This window comes from Morone saxatilis, unplaced genomic scaffold, assembly GCF_004916995.1.
Source record: "Morone saxatilis isolate NCDOM2014 unplaced genomic scaffold, NCSU_SB_2.0 Contig19, whole genome shotgun sequence".
Lineage (NCBI taxonomy): Eukaryota > Metazoa > Chordata > Actinopteri > Moronidae > Morone > Morone saxatilis.
Window position 1 is genome coordinate 21,596,199 of NW_023339751.1, and position 23,048 is coordinate 21,619,246.

The window sequence follows — 23,048 nt, forward strand, 5'->3', positions numbered from 1 at the left end:
CTCTGCTTTTAAAAACTCCTCTTCTAACCTCTGCAAGACCATAAATGTAAATTTCACATACTTTAGGTGAAAATGAGTTAGCTCGCTAATGTTGATTTTAATGGGTAATGTTAATCTCTGATTTTATGAAAATGACATTTACTTGTCTTGTAGCTTGTGTGTTGGGCTTTTAAATTTGTGTGTTGGACAACTGTAACGTTAACTTTAATAATTGCATTTGCAATCTCACCTTAAAAAATATTATAATGGAAAGCAACTCATACTTGAGTCATTTTTCATGGGACTAATTGTACTTTTATTTGAATGTAAACATTTTAGTACTCCGCCACAACTGTGTGCAGCATATGTCACCCTTTATCCTTAGACCCTTTATTTGGACCAATTTTTGTTCCCCTTTTAACAGAGAAAGAAAAAAAGGAAAGAAACCTCTGGAAGAACAACAGAGAAGAGATCCCTCTTCTATGATGGTTAGACAACAATAAATTATAGATAAATAGTAAACATATATGAAGAATTTAGATCTAGGAGTATATCAAGCAACGTCCAGGTGCTGCCAAACACATGTGAACTGAACCACATCACCTCCCCTCAACCATGGAGACCATGGGGACCAAAGAGGACAATCACAAACAGACAAGAGGCCAGGCTAACGCACAATGTTCACACGGACAGGAGAAAGGAAACAAGCACACAGAGGGAGAAAGACAAAGAGAACATGCACTCAACAGAGAGAGAGAGAGAGAAAAGAGGAGAGGCCGAATCCCCCTGATGACGAAGATCCAGATGTTTTGGATCTGGGACGAGGCACCGAGCCAGGGGGGAGAGAGAGGTCCCAGAGTAGAGAAAATAGGGAGAGAGAGAGGGAGATATGGGAACACACGTTGGACACCCATGTGCTTGTGGGACAAGAGACAAACAAAGGGTTAGAGATGGTTTTCAGAATGTTTACTGTATTCTCCTTGGCATAATCAGACTGTGTGATGATAGCAAGGAGGTCATTCCAGAGGAAGGGGCACAACAGCCTGTTTCCTGCTTTCATTTCTGGGGACAGACATGAGCCCCGTAGAGCTGAGAGCATGGGATGCATTAGGTTTAAGGAGATCAGACAGGTATGAAGGAGCTTGCCCATTTAGAATTTCTACAGAATCTGTCCTACAAAATAAAATGTCACACAGTTTATGAGGATTTTATCTGATGCTTTGTAGGACACTTCACCACCACGCTATTATAATTAGATTCCTACGATTCACATATTTGGGGAAAGAGAACTTGTGCTGAGGAGGGAGACAGTCTCACTGTAATAGACCGTCTATTTGTCTGATAGTCTGTGATCAAAAAATTTCCTTTTTGCACATATTCTCCATTGTCCCTTTATTAAATCTATTATTCTGCACGTGGTCTAAACGTGGTAAGAGTCAATGTCATTACTCTAATGTAAATGCCATTAGAGGAACTATTGCAGAGTTTTTTCTAACCCTACTTTTGACCTTTGTATGGGATGGAATTTCATGCCCACACAGTGCTCAAGTAGTGGTGTATTACTTAATTTATTCTGAAAATTGTCTCTCACTGGTGGCAGCTTAATTGAAACATATTGTGTCTGATGCAAAACTTGAACCAGATTCTATTCACAGATGACGGCTGTTAGCTGAGCGAGTATTATGGACCATACGCTCCAAAACTACAGAAAAGAAGGGAAAACACACACACACACATTACTTCTAGAGATTCCTGACATGTCAGACATAAAGACCAGAGGCCAATCTCATCCCTGAAGAATTCTCTCATGGTGGATGGCAGTCAAAGGTCACGCGTCTACAGGCTGCTGCTGTCATATATAAGGACATGAGGCACCATGACTGACTTTGAAAGGCCAACCTATTCTTACTGTCTGTCAAACCTTCGATTTTTGTTTCCATTCAGTGAGGCCAATGACAGCTATAACTGCTTTCTCATAGCATCATTGGATATTTTGGCGTTCTCAGCACGGCCCACACTCCAGGGCCTGGATAGCCTAGTATATGACAGCAGGAAAAATATTGCCCAGTGATGCTCTTCTGTTATCACCTCTCATCTCAGCAGTGTTTTAAAACTCAACTGAGAACCACGCACACTTTAAAACCTGCTGTAATGCTTATAATACTACCTATCATACATATTACAAAATTTAAGAAAACCAACAGCGTGGTTCTTAGAAGCTTAAATAGTGTCTCCTCTGAGTTGACAGCAAATTTCTACCAAAATAATACGATATTTAAAGGTGGTGTTTTGTTTGTCCAACTGACTCACAGCTATCAGCAGCAGATGGATGTCAGCTGGATGAGATTCTATGTTATTACATTCATCTTACTGTATACTCACCACCTTACTGAGAAAATTGGATAATACAGTATATTAGTTTGCCTGTATGGGGATATTGTTATTTTAATGTGTATAAGCATCTGCATTTTTTGTGTTCAAATCTCAAGTGTGCATTTATATTGACAGCCGTGAGATTGCATCTGGGTATGTGTATGAATGTGCCATGCATGTGTGTGTTTGTATGTGTGTCTGTGTGCGTTTGGTTTGGTATTTTTGCGTCTCATGTGTTACAGCATGTTTGCTAAATTGGTAACTCACAGGAGGTTGTGGACTGTCAGTCAGCTGTCACAGGTAGGACATGAGGTGAATGCTGAGTCTGTGAGCAGAGGAACTCGCTGCAGAACAGCACATGTGCTGGGAAGATGGGGTGAGAACTAACTGACAAGATTTAGTTTAGTTTAGTTTATTTGCACAAAAATACAAAATACAATGTATGTACATATAATTATATATATATGTATTCAAAGTCCTCCCCTGTTTTAGCCATAAAACTGAAAAGAAAAATTGCATTATTAATCAAGGCAAACAACAATACAAACAAAACAAACGAGTAACACATTTTACAATCTATCTCTATTTACACACCAACAAGCATAAACAGCAGTAAAAGACAACAATAAGAGACAGAAAACAGAAAAAAACAACCTGTAAATACATCTTGCCATAAGGTATAAGATGAAATGAGAAACATCTTTGTCTGTGTCTTAAAGGCTGGCAAGGAAAACAAAGATTTCTATGTTATGTTCAATTTGATAAAGAATTGATGTTGTATGACAATAGGGTAAATGGAAATCATTCTTTCGTCTAGTAAGAGTCAATGTTAGAATCTAAATTGAAAAAATAAATGTATCAGGGAGATGTTGCAATTCATTCATTTAAACATAAATAAGAATGTTTGAAAAAAATGTACCTTGTCTATGGACAGCCATGAAAATTCTTGCATGATTTTGTAATCTTGCTAATCCAGTTGGGTGTAGGCGGGACCTTGATACCACCGTGCAAACCCAGATCACTGCTGCACAGACTCACTTCAAATGAAGATGGCGGCGGGGAGGAAGTGGAGACACGACATCTTTCATACGCGATAGTAAACGTCTTAGCAAAACTGAAAGTTTAGTTGCAGCCTGTAGTGATTTTACAGTTCATTGATGGTGAGCACAAGTCACAACATCCATCCACTATTTGTGTGCATTACATAGCATGCATAGCATGCATACAGTATATTAAATGCAAAATAAAGTACTTTTCCCACTACAATCTTTCATGCGGCTCTTGTAAATCCCAACTGTGCCGTTTTTTACGACTCCATTTCAGAGGCAAAGAATTTGGCTACTTTGGGTCTTCTGTTCTTTTTGTCTTTAATCATCAGTACAGAATACTGACTATGAGTTATTTTGCATCACACAGATACAAGAATGTACATGCACGTTGGTGAGTAGGCTGCCAGCTGTTGCAGTGTCAAATGCTAGACAGAAGATGAGGTCAGCTCAACAAAAAAACATCTAATTATAATAATCTGCACTTTGAATGCAAAGGTGAGAAGAAAAGGCAGGATGGAAGGGAGTCAGACAAGAGGAATCACCAGGTCACGGAAGACCAAATGAATTAAACTCTGGGAAATTAATTCGGTGTTACTTTTACACCATTGTGTGACACAATTGAATGAAACTGAATTCAGTTCCAGGGCACGCTTGGTTGGACTGCTACTTCCCTTTGTAGGATACTGTGGCGTTAATTGATAGATTGGAGTATCAAAGAGAAGAGTAGGTGCAGTGGAGAGAAATTGTTAAAAAGAGTGTGGCTTTTCCCCATATTCAGCCAGGTGTGAGAGAGGGCATTTTTAATTTTCACCTTGGGGCCCAGTCACATACGATCAGCATCTGGTGACCCATTTTGGGTCTTGACTCATAAATTTAAGAAACCCTAGGTATAAAAAGGCGAGGAAAGGATTAAATACGATGAAGAAACCCGTGTGTGCAATGGGAGAAATGTAAGGTGGCAGGAGGGGAAAGGAGGATGCCTATGGGAAATTTGCATTACACTTGCAACATACATGAAAGAAATCCTTAATAAGCTGACTGATTTCTATTAGAATACCTTGAAAACATTTGAAGGAAGAGAAATGTGTTTTAAATCTATCTCTGAATAATATGGCACAACACTGAGGGAAAAAATCAACATTTGCTGTTTCCTTTTCACACACTGAAATTGACTGTGTTACTGTCTTTATAAAATATATGCCTGTCTGGGCATATGTACTGCAGATTCACACACATATCTGCATGAACACACGCACATAGACACAATCTGCCTCATTATATTGGTAGAAACACAACTATTCTTGTACTAACTTGAAAAGTTCAGTTTTGTTTATGTCTCGGTGTGCTTGTTAATCTGCAAAGGGAGAGTGAGTGGGTAGAAGAAGGATTGGGTGCATTTGTTTGTATGAATGATTGTGTGTGTACATACTGTATGTGGTGGTTGTTGTGTGTGATTTTTCTGGCTGTGAATACGTGCCTTTCTACTGTTTACCAGTCTCGTCGTCAAATTGATCTGCCTGAATGTTTGTGGTACTGAATGTCCTCTTTCCCCCCCTGAGGAGAGCAGGCAGCGCTCACTGGCTGATTCTGTCTCAATCTCCTTCTCTGCTCCATCTTTCTTACTCTTGTCGTCAGGTCTCCCAGGGGACAAAAACAAAGAGAGATAAAGTTGTGGATATGCACGAGTCAATATTGGCATCATGACTTTTTCTGTTCCATTACACCTGTCACATGAACTGAACAGAGACAAGGAGAACTAAGAACTCATACAATAAGCAAATTAAATGGCAACCTCCTCCACCACAGTAGATCTATCTATCAATTTCATGTTAACTGCACACAACTGTCCCTTAAGTCATTTTCTCTCAAAGCTTCCTCTGTCCCCAACCAGTTTCCATCATGATCAACACACCTGATAACACACCAGGCCTCTGACTCATATGTTAAGCTGTCATCTCCTCAATCCACTTTTCATCAGTTCTCCCTCAGTTTGATTCAAATGTTAACTTAAAGAGGCAGGAAATCAGGATCAAACTCAGACATGGCAGGTTAAAATAAAGTTGAGTCAATCTCGATAGGTAGCTAAAGTTATACTGCATTTTACACAAAATAATTGTGGCTTTGGAAAACCTTGACCCCACTTTAAACCATGTACAGTGTGTCAGCTTTTAATCTTCACCTCCTTCTTGTTAGTCTAAAAAAAGTAATTCTATTATTAAAGCAATTAAACACCCTTTTTAAATTTGGCTTTTGCTGACATTCAGTGGTTTAATTCATCACCTTGTTGCAGTGATGTACAGTTGTACTCCAGGACAATGTGACATCATTGCTGGGTGTGGTTAAAGGTACAATGGAGACTTGAAACATTCAGTTTTCAGAGAGGGATGTGAAACACTGCTTATCTTACTGCCCGTTGTGATAGCTTAATTTTACATTAGTCTTTAAATTATGCAAAAAATTAAAATCATTTGAGCTCAATATAACAATGCTGGCAGTCACACGTCTTTTCTGGCTTTCCATCAGAGTGCCCTCCCACTCCCTCTGCCAATCTTCTGCATTAGTTTCATTAGAATGGGTCCCCAGATCCTCCTTGTCTTTTATTTTGAATGACTCATAAAAGGAAAAACCCTTTCTGATGTCTCTGGCACTATTTAGATTTAATGATGCCATCCTTAAATCACTTATTAAAAAGTAAAATGACTAAAACAAGTCTGTCTTATCTCATGACAGCCTCCAAGATAGTTATGACATTTCCATACAAACTGCATTTTTGTATTATCAACCTCACTTGAGTGTAAAGTAATAAGATTGTTGAATTGAATTAACCATGAATATGTGTAAGAAAATTGCTGTTACGCTGAAGTTTCAGTCAGACTGGATGTAGTGTTGTTTTGGTCAGGGTTAAATATTGATGTGCATGGGGTTACTTAAGTGAAATATTCTTGTCATGATATTATTTTACTGCATGTAAAGTCCCTGAGACTTTCGGTGAGTGCTTTTGCTTATATCACTCTCCCTCTATATCTGACCCCTGCCTTATCATAAATAACACTACCCCATCTGTGTCTGTCCTCTTATTTGTTTGCCAGTTGCCTTCAGTTGCCCCTACTTTCCACTTTGACATCATTGTATCAAGGATAAAGGAAATGTATTTATCATTACACAACACAAGGTTGTACAACAAAATGAAAGATTGTAGTCCCTTCATAATACACACATAGAAAAAAGATGACTGGTTATTTGGTTGCAGCATCTGAATGCACAGCCGTTGCCATGGTGAGAATATTTTGGTCCAGTCAATTTGAACAGTTTTGGCTTAGCACTTTAAAATCAAATCCAATGAGACATCATTCAATGATGTTTTTCAGCAATAAAGCCGAAGAAAATACAGATTAAAACAAAACTGTACTAAGTTTGAAGGAGCTACAGGCTGCTGCATACACATGCAAGGGCACTGCCATGGCACATCAGTAGTTCTGTCTTGTAAAATCTTTAATATCTGAATTTCTGAAGCAGATTGAGTGCAATTTTTCTGTGTGCAAAGCAGCATTCTTCCTTCCTTTCTGTCTCCAAGATCAACTCATCGCAGTTGGTTGTGGCATAGTTCACCAGCCTCATCTATTTATCAGCAGCAGTAGAAATAACACTTTTCCTGGTGGGAACCACTGAGAGGGAGCACCATGCAAACTTTAACTAGCATATTCATTATTGAGTCTGGTGCAGAACAAGAAGAGCAGCAGCAGCAGCAGCATTAGTATTGACCTCAGAAACCACTTTGATGCTCTCATTGCATGTGATGTTGTCAACTAACTAAGCCACATCCTTCCAGTGAGCAATCTTTAGCGTCTTTAATCTCATGACACTGTATGAGCTGTTCAAAATCCCACACTGCCTCTCTTTGCCATCTGGCTACCAATCAGATTACAACATAACAAGTGGGCTGGCAAAAAAGTAACAGGAAAAAGAAGGAAAGAATAAATCTGACCCTGTGGCCAGTTTGTATGTAGACCAAAAAGCCAAGAGTGCATCCATTTTCTTCTGTTTAACCTTAGTCGTGGTGGCAGCAGGCTAATCAAGGTAGTCCAGACATCTCTCTCCCCAGCAACATTTTCCAGCTCTTCCTGGACTTCCTGTTCCCAAGCCAGATAAAATATATAATCCCTCCAGCATGTTATTTCTTATCAAATGGACTAATCCAAAAACCTCCAAGGGGAGGTGCCCAGGAGGCATCTTGATCAGATGCCCTGACCATCTCACCTGGCTCCTTTCGACATAAAAGAGCAGTAGCTGTACTCTGAGCTCCCTCCAGATACCTGAGTTCCTCAGACCTGTCTCTAAAAGAACCCAGACACCCTAATTTTGGCCATTCTTTCAGTCACAGAGAAGTTTGTTGGAATGATGAGCAGGTGGTGCAGGCAGGTGTAATTCTTGTGAAAGAGAGTTAGACAGAAGCAGTCTATTAGATAGATTGCAGAAAAAAAGCACGTATCAGTTTCCCAACTTTGTTTGGTGTTGACCCTTTAGAATGACCCCAGGTCTTGGTGGACATGAGCTGTGAGCAGTTCAACCAAAGAGTACCCACTGTTTTCCAAGAAAAAGCAAAAATTAGATGACAGTCAAAAATTGTTTTCTATTTCGTTCCATTATTTGATCTTTCTTTCTGACTCTCAGGTTTTGCCTGAGGGTTAAAATCTTCCACTTTTTTTGTGAAAATGAAACCATTTTATCAACACTATCTTGTTGGTGCTGTTTACATACCCCAGAGATGCAAAAATTAAAAGATGCACTGTAGAATTATTTCTTTGGTGCATGTGTATGTATATATTCATATAAATAACTGTAGGTCCTATATGTTGATTTATTTTATTTGAATCTATTGTATATATCATTCATTTAATCAAAATTATTTTTTTTACATTATGTTCTGTGTGTACATAGAGTGGAGGAATTACAGCTTTTGTGTGTGTGTGTGCATCCAATGACAAATAAATAACCTCAAACCTTGGAAGAAACTTTAATTTGCACTCAAAGTGTCCAATGCATGGGATCTACATGAAAGTATGGCAACATATTGTATTATTTGTTATTCTGTGTTCCTCCAGTGAAGAAAGGTAATGCAAACACACAGTAAATATGCTTAATCATTTACCAATTCAGAAAAAATTAGTACTTCAGTTTTTTGGTTTGTGTCTGCAAGAAAAACAATTAAAACAGAATATCTCCTGCGTTTGATGATTTGATGATGAAATTGTTGTGGGACTTGCCGCTGAATTTCAAATTAAGCAGTTTATTTTTAGATACCAGTCTCATAATGTCATATTTTATTATTCCAAGATATAGTTGTACTTCAACAATCCAAATAAAAAATTCACAAACTGAAAGAAGACAGTTTACATTTTTTAAGTCTAAGTAAACAGACAAACTTTGATACAAAATAACAAAACAGCCCTAGAAATTACATTTATGTATAACTAATTTACAACATAATGGAGACCGAATTATGTTTTTTATGAGCATGTATGCATGCATGTACCACAATTATGATCTTTCCCTGACCTTAACCAATGTGTTTTTGTTGCAGAAGTCTGGAAGCAAACCCTGGACTTTGGTCTACACCCACCATCGACACCAACCACCTTCTTGCAACTCCATCATGTGACAAAATGTTTCCTGCAAACATGATACTGGCAGGTATTACATTGTCACCATGTAATTCTGAAAACAACTTAGTAATATAGAAACATAATTTGTAGGAGACAGGGTTGGAAATCGAGTCAAACATAATTATCTGTATCTCTGCAATGGCATCAGCACCACACAATCTCACATTATTGTCGGTATTGTGTGACTCTCCAACACATAAAGATGGGTCAAATGGATCAATGGATCAATGGATCAAAGACAATACTAAGTGCTTGATTACCAGGAAGCATCACAGTCTTCCAAGTGTCATTTACAGATGTACTGAATCTAGATTCAACATGTGGTTCAGAGTAGCTAAGTTAATTTTACTAGATTCTTGACCGTGCGTTATTAAATCTATCTATCCACCTGACATATGTTTACGTTTGAGCACAGCTATGCATGAAAATCCACTTGGGGAAGAATGAGTATGCAAGGGCTTCCTCCCACTTGGTGACAGTAAAGTGATTCATCTTCCTACAAAGAAAATCCTTGACAGAACCTTGCCTCACATACACCCAGGCTTTTTCAAGAAATAAGTGTGATGCATTAAACTCGCCAAAGTTAGGTAGGTGGAGTGAAAAAAGATGCCAACTTTCTTTTAAGGGTGTGTTTACTCTAGAGCTGATTACAGAGTGCTTTTCCACATCTAAAGCTGTTAGCCTTAAAAGTTTGTGTTAAAGCTGTTGTTGGTCCTGGGTTCCCTTCAAGCAAACTCCCCCTGGAGTCCACACCAAATGTAAAAGCCATCTGCTCAACACATTTGAATCTGAGTAACTGTGATTTGAATATTACGTTTATGTGTGTCATTACATAAGGCATGAAGTGTGGCAGCTGGAGAAGAAATGGTCTGGAAGCAACTGACACTTGTACTTGAAAACATTTAAATATAAACATATTAATGAGCTGTACTTTCTTTATTTGATTTGACATTCATACAAATACTAGACTACTTCAATATAATGGCACTGAATCATAACACAAGTTAGACTTTATGACTGGACCTCTGCTTGAGGACATTTTCTCTTACTTTCCTCTTTTTAGAGCAAATGACTTTTCTGTGACTGCGACTTGAGTTGCAAGTCTTATCAGAATGTACAGATTTGATTGGGAGGGTAGCATCACATGAGATGATTTACAATGCATGCAGTTGGTCTGTGAGTTTCCTACGCCGCTAAACCTGTGCCGTAAAGGCACAGCACAAACAGACAGTGAAAAGGGTCTGGTCCTAGTCATATCGACAATATACAAGCAACATATATTTCACTACAGTTTCAATGTCTATGTCTGTAGAATATGTTACAGAGATGGAAAAAATCAAATGTATTCTTTTAAAGTTATTTGTTTGGCATTTTCATGCCTTTATTAGATAGGGACAGCCGAAGATAGATAGGAAAGTTGGGTAGAGAGAGAGGGGATGACACGAAGCAAAGGGCCACAGGTTGGATTCGAACTTGAGCCACTGTAGCAACTCCGTATATGTGACGCCAGCCCTACCGACTGAGCTAACCGGGCACCCCAAATGTATTTTTTAAACTTAACAACTCCTGTATCTGTTTCGGATTAAAAGCTCTTTGGTGTTTCTGTGGACAGAACCATTCACATGTTAACAAGGCTTTTATTGTATGGTATTTATCAAAGGCAAATCAAGTATAGAAAGATAGGGCTTGCAGCAGCAGCTATGCAGCTGACAGTGTAAACTCAGCGCGTGCCAGATGCAGCTGCCCGGAGCCGTCATACGCTGCTCAGGTTGGCAGTGTGAACCAAGTGTAAGACGTGTAAGTGTAAGTTTTTTTCCCAGTTTCAAAATAAGGGTCACAACTCAAAGTATGGTGCAAAGTCAAAGGCAAATTTGAGACTTATTTACTCTTTCAATTTATTGTGAATTGGATGATATTAGGTCCCTGTAAACAATGTCAGCAAATTGTATTTGCTCCAAACAGTAAGTCAGAGCTTCTAAATTCATATTCAGATACTGAACTGACATTCCAAAAATTACCACAGGGAAAGCAAATCCATTCATCACTTAATATGAAGGCTTCCACTAAATAGGTTGTAGATTAGATTACAATTTAGGTGTCAAAAACAACAGTCATTCTCTTGTTATCACAAAGTACAAACAGAAACCTCCATGAAGCTGTGACACCATCAACCAATTCCTGGGGAATGGATCCATCTGTCTGCCATCTGCCACTGATCAGGTAATTTGTCCACTTACACTGGTTGGTGATGCTAATGTGAAATGCGCTGCAGTGGAAATTAATGTCAAATAATGCCTCAAAAACAGGTTGTAATACAGTGAATGAATCGGAGATAAAGACCAGGTTGGAGTGATCCTTATCTGGAGAGTCAAAACAGCTTTTTAATGTGTTATCCAACTTACAATGGCCACAGAAGATACTCCTTTTTGATTGGCATCTGTTAAAATCATCATGCATAATTACACCTGATTTGGAACACAGAATACCTTTTTTAGTTTCAAGCATTGAAGTGGGATGAAAAAGGCTGTTGGTTACACTTGATACAAACACAAATATGCTGTGAAGAAATGTTTGCTCTCTCACAGAACAAAACAGAGATGCGATTTGTGAACTCAGAGCCAGTCCATTGAAAGCCTTCCTTTTTGACTAAATGATACATCAGATGCTTTACAGTCAGGTTGTTTTGCATTGCGTCAGTATACTACTTCATAGTGAGGTCGAGAGAGGGCTGACTAAAATGTCCTCACGTTCCAAAAATGTCCTCACTCTCAAGGTCTAAAGTACAAGCCTAACTTTCTCTCTCTCACTTTCTATCACGCACACACACACACACACACACACAACACAGACAGCCACATACAATCCAGTTGGCAGACAAGAAACATGAATATGTTAATTTCTAACGTCAACACACAACAACAATAATCTCTTAACACAAGACACACATTTGAGAGGAGCCAAATGTACCGATAAAGAGACAGTAGACAGAGTGTAAACTGCACATAACACTGCACCAACACAAGTTGTTCATTTTGCAGCTGGTAGAAGGATGTTGTAATAGCTGTTTAAAAGAACACAACACACACAAAAAAAAAGACCCTGCAAGCAAATCAACACAGATGTGCATAATCCCTAACCCAAAATGTAATGAGAGAGCAAATCATATAGAGCTGAACTGCATATAGAGTCTACTGGTTTCAGTCCTCCCAGGAGCCTTTCTGGCAAAACAAGAGCAAAGCTCTCGCCAGGAGAGCTGGAGATGTTGTCTATGGACACAAACAGCAAATGAAGTACGTGTTAGTGTGGAAATCACACTACAGACATATTACATCAAAATATGAGTCAACTCTTGCTGTTGTGATCCAAATGGTGTGATTCTTCCTCAATAAAAGTCAAACAGTTGGCTATTTTCTTACAGACACACAGACTAAAATCCTGCATACATTTCCAGTCCATATCGTTGGCCATTCATTTCCCTCCTACTTAATATAAATTATCTACAGTACCTTGTCTTCCTTTTCAATGCATCATCCAAGAGACCTTTATAGCAATGCTTGCCCAAGTGTACCTGTTCTCACATTGCTACTGTGGAGGAAGTCTGTAGAATTTATATGGCCATTATCATTACTGATTCAGCTTTGCAAACCTTTTATGAGCTTCCTATGAACATCTGATGGGTATCAAGAAACACTGCTATACTGCAATTTACAAGAATATTAAACAGATATAGTCATATATCATGACACAGTGGGACATTGTAGAATGTTTTTTTCCCGAATGGCTTTTTTTTGTATTAATTATGGTAAGTAAAGGTTTAAAAAAACAATAACTCCTAGATTTGCCTCTATGTAAATTCCTCTCTTTCATCAAGGACAACAAAGTTTAAACTAGTCAACTGAATGTAATAGTGCATCTCCTGAAAATTAGGAGCTATTTATAGATAAAATCACCAGATTGGAATATCATTGCATTGCTTTTTTAAAATCATGACTCAGTATCTCATACAATGTAATGTAAAGTATTACACTTACGCTGAAACATAGCTTTTGGCTAAAACTCAGTGTGTTCCTACTTATCTGACCTGACTACCACAACAACCACAACAAAATCTGTATTCTGTAATTATGGCATAAAGATCTTGTAATTATGTGACACTAAATCATAATTATGAGACACAGATAGACATAATAAGGTCTTTGGTGAATTCAGTATGCTTGAGTATGTGACAAATCAAGGTAATTTATCACATTGATGCAAAAATCCTTTAAATCTAATATAGCCACAAAGCAGTTCCACTTATTGATTTGTTTTGCTTTTCGGATAAAATACTGCGGCAGTGGTGGGCTAAAGGCTACAGAGCAGAATTTCATGGGTTTGATCTCTGGACCTGCAGAACAGGAGCTGAGACAGACATGGTAAATATTTGGGGATTAGTCAAAATCTACAGGGGGGCCAGGGGCATGCTCGGTATTCCCCAGGGATTTTAATACAACAGAACAATAAGACAACTGAATGCCTAAAAATCTGTAAATCATTTGAGAAAAACATGATAGTTGCCCACCCTATGGAGCCTATATCCTATTTTGTATCTTTATTGTTCTCTAGTTGTCTTCATCAAGATGATTTTCACTACTGCCAACTAAAAACAGAAAAACATTAACCAATGTTACTATTTTTAAGTAAATAACATAGGTGAGGTAGGAATTTGGCATGAACAGCATTACTAATTTTGAAACCTATTTTTGCTTAGCTATGTAGAGTAGAGTTTATAGAATGGATGTTTAGCTGACAAATCTGCCACATGTGAATCCATGCCATAATACTCTAATAGATGGCAATATTTCCCCAATAACAGCACTTTTCGTCCAATGATTTCCTGGTCCAGAGACCAGAGGGGAAATTGCATAAAGAAGTATTTTTAATTACTTAAAGATTTGGGTCTTTTGAGAAAATATTTGGGGCTGGAGCCCCTGAAGCCACACCCCTGTTCCACCCCTGCTGCAGAATAAATCTCAGGGGGTAAAGGAAGAGCAAAGCATGCCCCTCCCTCATTACCACCACTGAGATGCCCTTGAGCAAGGACCAATAAAACTGAACCAGAATCTGTACCAAATGAGAAATGTATATCATTTTATCTCCTGGCATCCTGAATGTATATGGAGAACATAACAGTTGGCAAGACATAATTAACATCTCCCAAAAATGTGTTTGTGGATCCAAATGTCAGTTTGGACTTTTATGTTTCTAATCTCTTGCACATTGCATTTGATTTGCTGCAAAAAACTATTCAAAACATGTTTCCATGTTTTTCTTTACAGCATTGAAAGAGAGGATTGGCAGTAAGGCTGAAAAGCAGCTCAGCTTTTCAGACACAGGCGGGGGCACTTATCCACACAAAACTCTGAACTCAAGCACCCACATTCTATAACAAACAACGAGGAAGGGCAGGCAGGCACACACAGGCATTACTTGACATCAAGTAAAGCACAGACAGTGTCAAGCTAAAAGAACATGCTCTTGTAATGCACTGCAAATTTGAATTGGAAGTGTATTTGTTACAAAGCCGCAAGCAGAGCGCATTCACAATTCCTTTGTGCTTCAAAAGAGATTTTCAAGCATGGTTGTCCTGAACAGCACTCACACTGTGCTTCGCCAGAGCTGGAACTAAACAAAACACAAGATCAGTGCAGGTAAGGGGGAGAGCGAGCAGGAGAGGGACTGAAAGGAAAAAACACAACAGAATAGGAGCCATCCAGAAAAAAAACTGGGAAAAAATTAAACATTAGTTCAGAAACACAAAGCAGCAAGATAAATCTGACTGCAGGGCAGAGAAAAGAGGAGGCAGCAGAGTTAACAAGTGGGAACTTTAATGGCCTTCAAACATCTACTTAACCAGCCTGAATGGCCACTTGGTGAGAAGGAGATGTTTCTGACGGAGAGCAAGGATCGTCAGCACAGAGGCAGCTTTTTACATGGCACAGAGATTACTGGTAAACTACACAAAGAGGGCTTTCCTTGTGCTACAGTTACTTTGTTTGTGTGCAACCTTTAACCTTTTTGATTTTACTGAGAACAGACACAGATTAACACAGTGTGGTGCCGTAAGGGGACCACATTTGAAGGGCCCCCCTCCTGCCACTTTACACGTAAAAAAGTGAAATTTTACTTTGGGTATAAAGACCATAGATTTACATGAATTTATAGCAAAAGTACAGGCTCAACACACAGACAGATGTTTAAATCTGAATGCAACTCACATCTCAATGCGACACGTCATGCTAATTATACATTTCCACCACAAATGGCCTGTTTGAGGCAAAAAGGCTTAGGAGCTGTGGTTATGATAGTTTAGGGGTCCTCCCCCAAGAAATTTTAATTTGATTTATGGCTCAGACAATGGAAAGAACACATTTGGTCACGTTTATGCTTAACTGGATTTTAAATGGTCTTTTTTTAGTACAGTGCAGCAGGATGGAAGAAGTGACCACTTGTTTCTGTGTTGTTATATTCAAAAACGGCAAAAGGTCCATTAAGTCACATTTAAGAGGACCTATTAGCAGAAATGAAATAATATTCATAGGTATGTTTTCATTCGTGTATCCCAAGAAAATAAGACTAACAAGTTAAAACGTTTTTGTTACCTTAGAATTAGCCTGTTTATCTACAGTGGGAGCAGGTCCTCTTCTACTGAAGCCGCCATGTTTCTACAGTAGCCCAGGACGGACAAACCAAACACTGGCTCTAGATAGGGGCATTTGCATTTTCTCTTACATGCTTGGAGAGAAGACTGAGCATTCAAATGGTTTGCAACTTCACCGCTAGATGCCACTGTATCCTACATACTGGTCCTACAGAACTGTATTAGTAAAAAGTTTAGCTGCAATATTTGGTGTCCACAGTTGTAAAGTGGGCTGTACACAGTAGGATAAATAAACTTTTAAAAAAATACATTAATACAATACAATAAACATTAAAAAACAATAAACTCATGCACATAGCAGGATAAGATTTTGCTCTCCCTGTCATCACTGAATAATATTTTGAACCATGCGTCAGGTCAAGCAATTATTCGAAAGTGATGCTTCTAAAAATACACTATGTTAATTTGTTTTCAGATGTACTGTGTGTCTTGGGATAAGAATGTGTAAAATAGAAGTATCGCCCTTCAGATGCTACAAATCAGCTTGTTTGGCTATCAAGATGATCCTGAAGCAGCAACTTGAGGTAAACTAAAACCCTATGAATAACTCTTATATATGACTGAATGTAATATATTATTTTCAATACTTATAACAGTGTTCCTTTGATATCCGAAGGAGCACTGTTGTATAAATGCTTTTTCTCGTATGTCCTTAAAATGGTCTGAACAAAATATCACACCTGCAGCTTTCAAATTTTGCACCTTAAGAGCAACAAGCCCGGTGGCTTTGTCCCACATTACCACAGACTGTGCAGGTGGATGTGGCCTCTCAGTTCTACGGCTGCCTTAAACATTTTGTTCCCAGTGTGTCCCCTGAAGGGCCCGAGGTGAGGACAGGCTATTTTCAGCACTGATATTGCGGTGCTGCCCTGTTCCGATTTGACTGACAGCTCAGTTTGAGGGTGAAAGAAAGGCTTTATGTCGCCTCTGGATGATCTGCCAATCACTACTGGACCAACTGCTGTTTTCGCATTGTGTGAGTATGTGTGTGTCTGTGTTACATGTGTGCACAGACTTCTGTGGCTGCATCTGGTATGAGTCTGGTTTGGGTGAAGTTTGGTGGATGGTTGGGAAGCTTGTCTGTATTGTGTTGTTTTCAATAAGTTGCCCGTCAGTCTTTCAAGCAGCTGTCAGACTCACAGTGACAAGGAAGGTACATCCGTAAGCAAATGTGTTATACTGCTAACGTGCTTTGTGAAAACAGTTTTGGAAGAAACATAATTGCCTAAATTACCATAACTATCATTGGGTGTTTTTGTTGTTAGATGGTATATGTAGTTTGTTGACATGCGTGGTTGGGTGTATGGAGCACAGGACTTTGCCACCAAAGACTTGTGCCCTGCGTCGTACATATAGTTAGGATTGGTTAAGGTGTTCTAAAAGGTAGGAAGTTGTCCACTTCCAAGGTTAAGAATGAGCTTTTATATTCCTAAAGGACCTTTATCGCATATTTCCTGATCTTCCTGACAGGAGTAGTGTGCCATGTTTTCCTTAGGCATCTAACTAACTGAACAAGTAACATGTTTTTCTGTGCTGGCTGACTTTGCTGTCTATCACAGCCTAACAGTGTTTCAGTCTGCTACGTGCAGTCATGTACTGGGCATGCAGACAACACCAGCTGGCTTCCATGTACACTCACACTATGATGTACATGTATATGTCACCTTTCCTTCTTTATATTCTTGCATAAGAGATTCTACCAAAAAAAAAAAAAAAAAAACATATGTTGCTGCTTTGGATATATTACCATAAAATTTAATTAGTTATATCTTCTAATGATGTTTTTTTTTTTCTCCCATAGCCTTGAATGCTAATCTCCTGCCTTCCTGTTATTAAAAGCAGGCCACAGGATCTTATTATTCTTTCACATTACTTCCCTGTTAGTTCTTAAATATTATTAATATCTTTTCACCTTATCTAAGCTGCATTGCATCACTTACAACAGTTGCAGTGTGTGCAGTTACGATTTACCACTTGTGTATTGAAAAAGAAGTACAAAGATACAGCACTAAGAACCCACTGGCCACCGCTGTTTTCGCAGGCAAACCAACTCTCTTTCTGCTGCCATCTGAACTTGTAGGTTTGGTGGGAGGCATTTAGTGGAATGATTTAAGGCAGCAGAGAGATGGGTCGGAGGTTTTGCACAGGTTTTGCCTATGCAGCTTTAAACTTGTGATGATGAAACCTCTCTTTTAAATCTTGGTTTAGTCCTCTTCACTGGATCAAATTAGTTTGTTGCTCCAGACTTTCTGACTAAACATTTTTTTCACTGAAAATCATGTTTATAATGTATACTGGTGCAAGTAGGCACATTAATGCATGCTGTCTGGGAAGGATATCGCTGATCTTTCTGTCTATATTACAGATATCTCGAGTTGACAGGACTGATTTTGTTGAGATTTGAGGGATGATTCATTGACGAACACACCACTGACTGTGTAAACCATCTGACACTGCTCCAATATTCTCATTTTCTCTAAATACGAATATCTAAAATATTTAACTGAATAATTTTAACACGTACAAACACTGTGTCAGCTGTCTACCCCAGTGTTCTGATCTTTCCTGATATAGAAGAAAATCCAGTATGTTATCTGGGGACCGAAGAGGTTTATCTAGGAAAAAAAGTAAAAGAAGTCCAGATAATTTATTTTGGAATAGATAAAAATTATGCTGAGTAATCCTGCAAGATTTCCCCCCGCTCCCAGGGGGTGTGGGAGTTAATTGGCTCCTTTGCAGGAGACTAACGGGACCTCCAGGAGACTGGAAGCGTGTGATATGAATGGCACCAGGTGGTTATGGCCTTAATGGATAACACAGGTGACCAGCACAGATTGTCCACATAATTAGTAGTTAAAGTTTCCTTTAACTAACATTATACATCATAGTGCATCTGTTAGACAGCATGTGTACGGCCGTATATTTTCCAACATAAGTGTATTATGCAACTAATTACCACAGTTAATGGACCTTTTTTTCACTTTTTCAATTACTTTGACACTGCAGTGTAGCAAAGACTTTGAATGATGTCCTCAGATTCAAGAGAATTAGAATGGCATCTTCAGTAATTGTAATGCTAAAAAGTAATGCTATTTCAAATGATTGATTACATTACAGCAATTAAACCCCAAATGCATTACATTTTCTGACAGATTTTCTTTTGAAAGCAATGGGAGATTGTGACTCTAACTGTGGGTAGCTGACTGCTGCTTATTGTTCCATATTTGATTTGTAGAAACTCATTTATGCCTTGCAAACAATTGAGGCATTCAACAGAAAACTGCAGCACGTTTAGATGCTGCTGGAGTTCCAACAGGAAAGAGCCGAACTGACTAAATTCATAATGTACAACCAATATGACAAAGGTTCCCCCATTTTGCAGTCAAAACAAGTCCTAATTATTATTTATTATTGCTGAGCCAGCAAGGACACCAAAGACACAACAGGCTTGAGTTGGTAACAAGTACCAGCAAAGGTTTAAAGGGGAAACTATTATGCAAATTTTTAGCTCTATATTCTTAGTCCGAGACCAGCATTGCATGATTCACTCTTATTTCTCTTACACTGGCCCTTCGTGCAGCCCCTCAGTTCCTCCTCTGTCTGGAACAAGCTGCCTCTCGCCCCAAAAGCCCAAATTCTTCAGATTTGCCACCATGCTCTCAACAGCATGACAGCTTCAATAACTTCGCTTGGACAATAGCGTTGGATCATATTTTATGGAACAATATTTTCTAGTCTTCCCTCTAATGTCCTCCAGCTGCTCTGCTGAAACTTTCAGGGATTTTACTAATGGAAACATAGCCTTACTTGTTAGAAGTTAGCTACTTGGTATGCTTTTGGGTGTGGCTACCTTGTGATTGATACGTCATTTTTAGTGAGGCTGTCCAGCGCTCCAGATTGTGTGTGACCAGGCGAGCTGCCTTTGTTTCCTGCTACGGACGAGTCCAAACTGCACAGCCAGTGAGAGTAGCTCAACTAGCAGTACGTCACATCTGCTGGTTCTGACATGGCAAGGACCATAACACCAAACTCAAGGCTTCAAAACGGTTGTTCACAAATCAATGGGTGATGTTATGAGTGAGGTTGAGCCAGAGAAGCTGCACGATATCAGAACAGAACAGCCAGAAAATACGTAACTTTTGCCTCACACCCAAAAAAGCACTTTCTGCATAGAAAGAATTAAAGGGTTGGTCCTGAATCCTGAATTGGTCCTGAATCGTTAGACAGCCAAGCCCTGCCTGGAACATCATACAAAGAAGTCCATGATGAGCTGACATCGGCCGGCCACGTTGGAAGTTCCTTCATTCACTGCATTCAGAGCAGTCTGGATTCTGAACTTTTTTCGTCTAGGGATTACGTTTACTTATGTTGATCTCATTATTTGACACATTTGCCTATTTTCATATCAACATTTGACATTGCAACATGACAGAAAACCTTGAATAGAAGTAATTTCGAAGAAAAGCCTGAAGAATTATATTAGCATTTTTGTATCTCGAGGTGGAGGTATGTTTGCTAGGTACTATAGTAAGCCAAATTGCAGCACAAGATATGTGTCCATGCTTATAAGGAAAAATACACAAAAGACGCTAATCAGGCTGTTATTGTCCATGTCGCTGTCTGCTGTCTGGCTTAGTATCCGTTACTGCTTATGCAAATACAGCTCAGAATGTCTTGATTAGTAAATATATGCATAAAGAGGTGTGGGGGTCAAAAAGCAAGTGAAATAGTATAAAGTAGAAAAAATAGATAGGTAGATTTTATTGTATATTATGTTTGCTTTGGGTTACACATTATGTGTGCTATGTTTAGTATGAGGGCTCCTCTGAAAAAAAAAGAAACATCTGGGCATACAAACATCATCACTTGTCAAAAATTATAATATTGGTTCTAAATTTGTCAAAAGAGTCAGTGTCCAGAACCTTTTCTGGCCCAGGTTGGAACATTTACCAAAATGGTTCTCTGCCTTACTGTACAGACAATGAAAGGCATTCCAACTGATACATGCACAGACCTTAAAAAATATAAAACAGAAATTCTTCCTATTTCTAAAATGATTTCCTTCCTCAAAAGGTGCCATGCTGCATTTCAATTACATACCTGGTTTGTGTGCTGTAGCCGACAAAAAACATGGAATTTAATTCGGATGGCTTTTAAATCTTCTCACTGGCTTCCAGGTAAACGAGGTGTTATACTGCTGCCACTGCTTTATAAATCCCTCAGTGGCAGTGGGCCAAAATACATTTTTGATATGCTTGAAGAATATAAATCCAGTAGGTCCCTTAGATCTCCAGGAGCTGTCAGCTAGCTATAGTAAAAAAAAAAAACACAATGATGCTGCCAACGAGTGCTATGCTGCACACAAATAAAACCAACTTGCTCATTATATTATATATGTCTTAACTCAATACATCTAAATTAAAACTTTACTCTTTTCCTGTGCCTTTATTTATTTCTGTATTTTTATTTACTTTATATGATTTGGGATTATATATGACTGCACAGTAGCTGCAACTTTTTTAGAAATGTATTATTACTTGACTGTCATCTGTAATTTGATCTAATTTTAGATGAATTTGCTCTGTTGTTCCCTTTCGTTCACTTTTAATTATTTTCACATCCTATAATACAATTCTTTAAATTACCTTTGTTTTTAAGCACTATTGAGGGACTTTATTTTGGCAACAGGGGAAATAGATACAACTTTAAATAGTTGTAATTTCTATTTACTTTAAATGTACTTTTCATAGTACGCGTTTCACCGCTGTATGGTGACGGGACTCACTAAACCTGGTAGAATATCCTTTTTGCACATTAAACAGATCTGTGCTATTCTGCAGAGCAGAGTCCCCACCATTGACAATAGGTTTCCGACGGTCGGCAGAGAGCAGCACCAGCGGGGGCACTGTAGCTTCTTTGTACTGTTGTTGATTTCACCACTTCAATACCCCCTTAATAGGGCCCCGCCACCGGGAGTTTTAAAAGCTCGCTGCCTGTCCGCTACATTTCTGTCAACCTCGATGTTTTTAAACAGTAAAAGTGTAAAACATAAAGAAACCCACAGCTCAGAGTGCTTTCCGAAAGTAGTTTCAAATCAAGATGATGGTGATTTGACGTCTTCATTACTGATATTAATGTCTGTCTCTACCTGTGTGCCTCACTTTCAGCGCAGGTGCGTCGTGTCTCCTTGATTGATTAGTGTGTCAGCGAGTTAGCGCTATTCTGTCAGAGTTAGCCAAAATGGAGGAAAAGTGCAAGTCTGCGCTCGGTGAAAGGGCAGAGGAAGAATCTTTTGGAAGTTTGTGTTCCCTCACAAACCTCTCCTCACTCTCAACATCTCAACCATCCTGTCTGGCAAGTGTCCTGCTGCTATTAGAGACACTACTAGCCAAGCAAGTGAAAAAACTAACGTTAGTTTGTTGTGAAGGTTCATGTCGGCTACAATGGATATGTTATTTTTGCTGGATTGGATTCAAGCTGACAGCGGCTGGATGAGGACATCATTGGTAAGTTGTTTAATATGAATTATTTGTGATGAGGTTTGTCATATATGCTGGCTATCTGGTCCTTTTTCAAAAATACTGTTTGTTGCTACTTACAGTACCGCTTGCTGTAGACCACCATGTCTGCTTCCATAGTGCTGTTTGCACACTTGTTGTCCTGTCTGGATTGATGGTGTATGGCTGTACGGGCAGTCATTGTCAAACTATTTATCTGCCTTCTATCCTTGTCTACCCTGGCCCCATGGTGCGACCAGGGCTCTCACATAGCCTATTTGCAGTTATGCTGCTTATATATCAGCAGGTTGCAGTTTAAAGGTCCCCTCCAGACATGTCTTAAGCTTGGAACATGTGATTCTGTTGTGTTTGTTCTGCAAAAGAAAATCCACTTTAAAGTCCTTCAAAAGGCATCTGCTCCTTGTACCTCATTAAAAATAATAGAAACTATAAATACACAAGTTCTTCCTGCTGGACACAATATATCTCCTATTTCACTGTGAAGCTCTTAGTCTATGTGCACCGGCAGCTTCACAGTTGTACATCACACTCGTATACCTTGCACACTGGACCCTGTTGTTAATATTGGCTGCGTGTGTGTGTGTATATTACATTTAGTTGGTTTTGTGTGCTCGGAGGGATGGCTTTCATGCATTCTGCTGAAGTGCACACACAGCTTGTATGATAATGCACAGTTCCCGCGGGGTCTTAAAAAGTCTTAAAAGCATTGAAAATATGAATTTGGAAATAATACCTTTAAAAAGACTTGGAAAAAGTCTTGAATTTT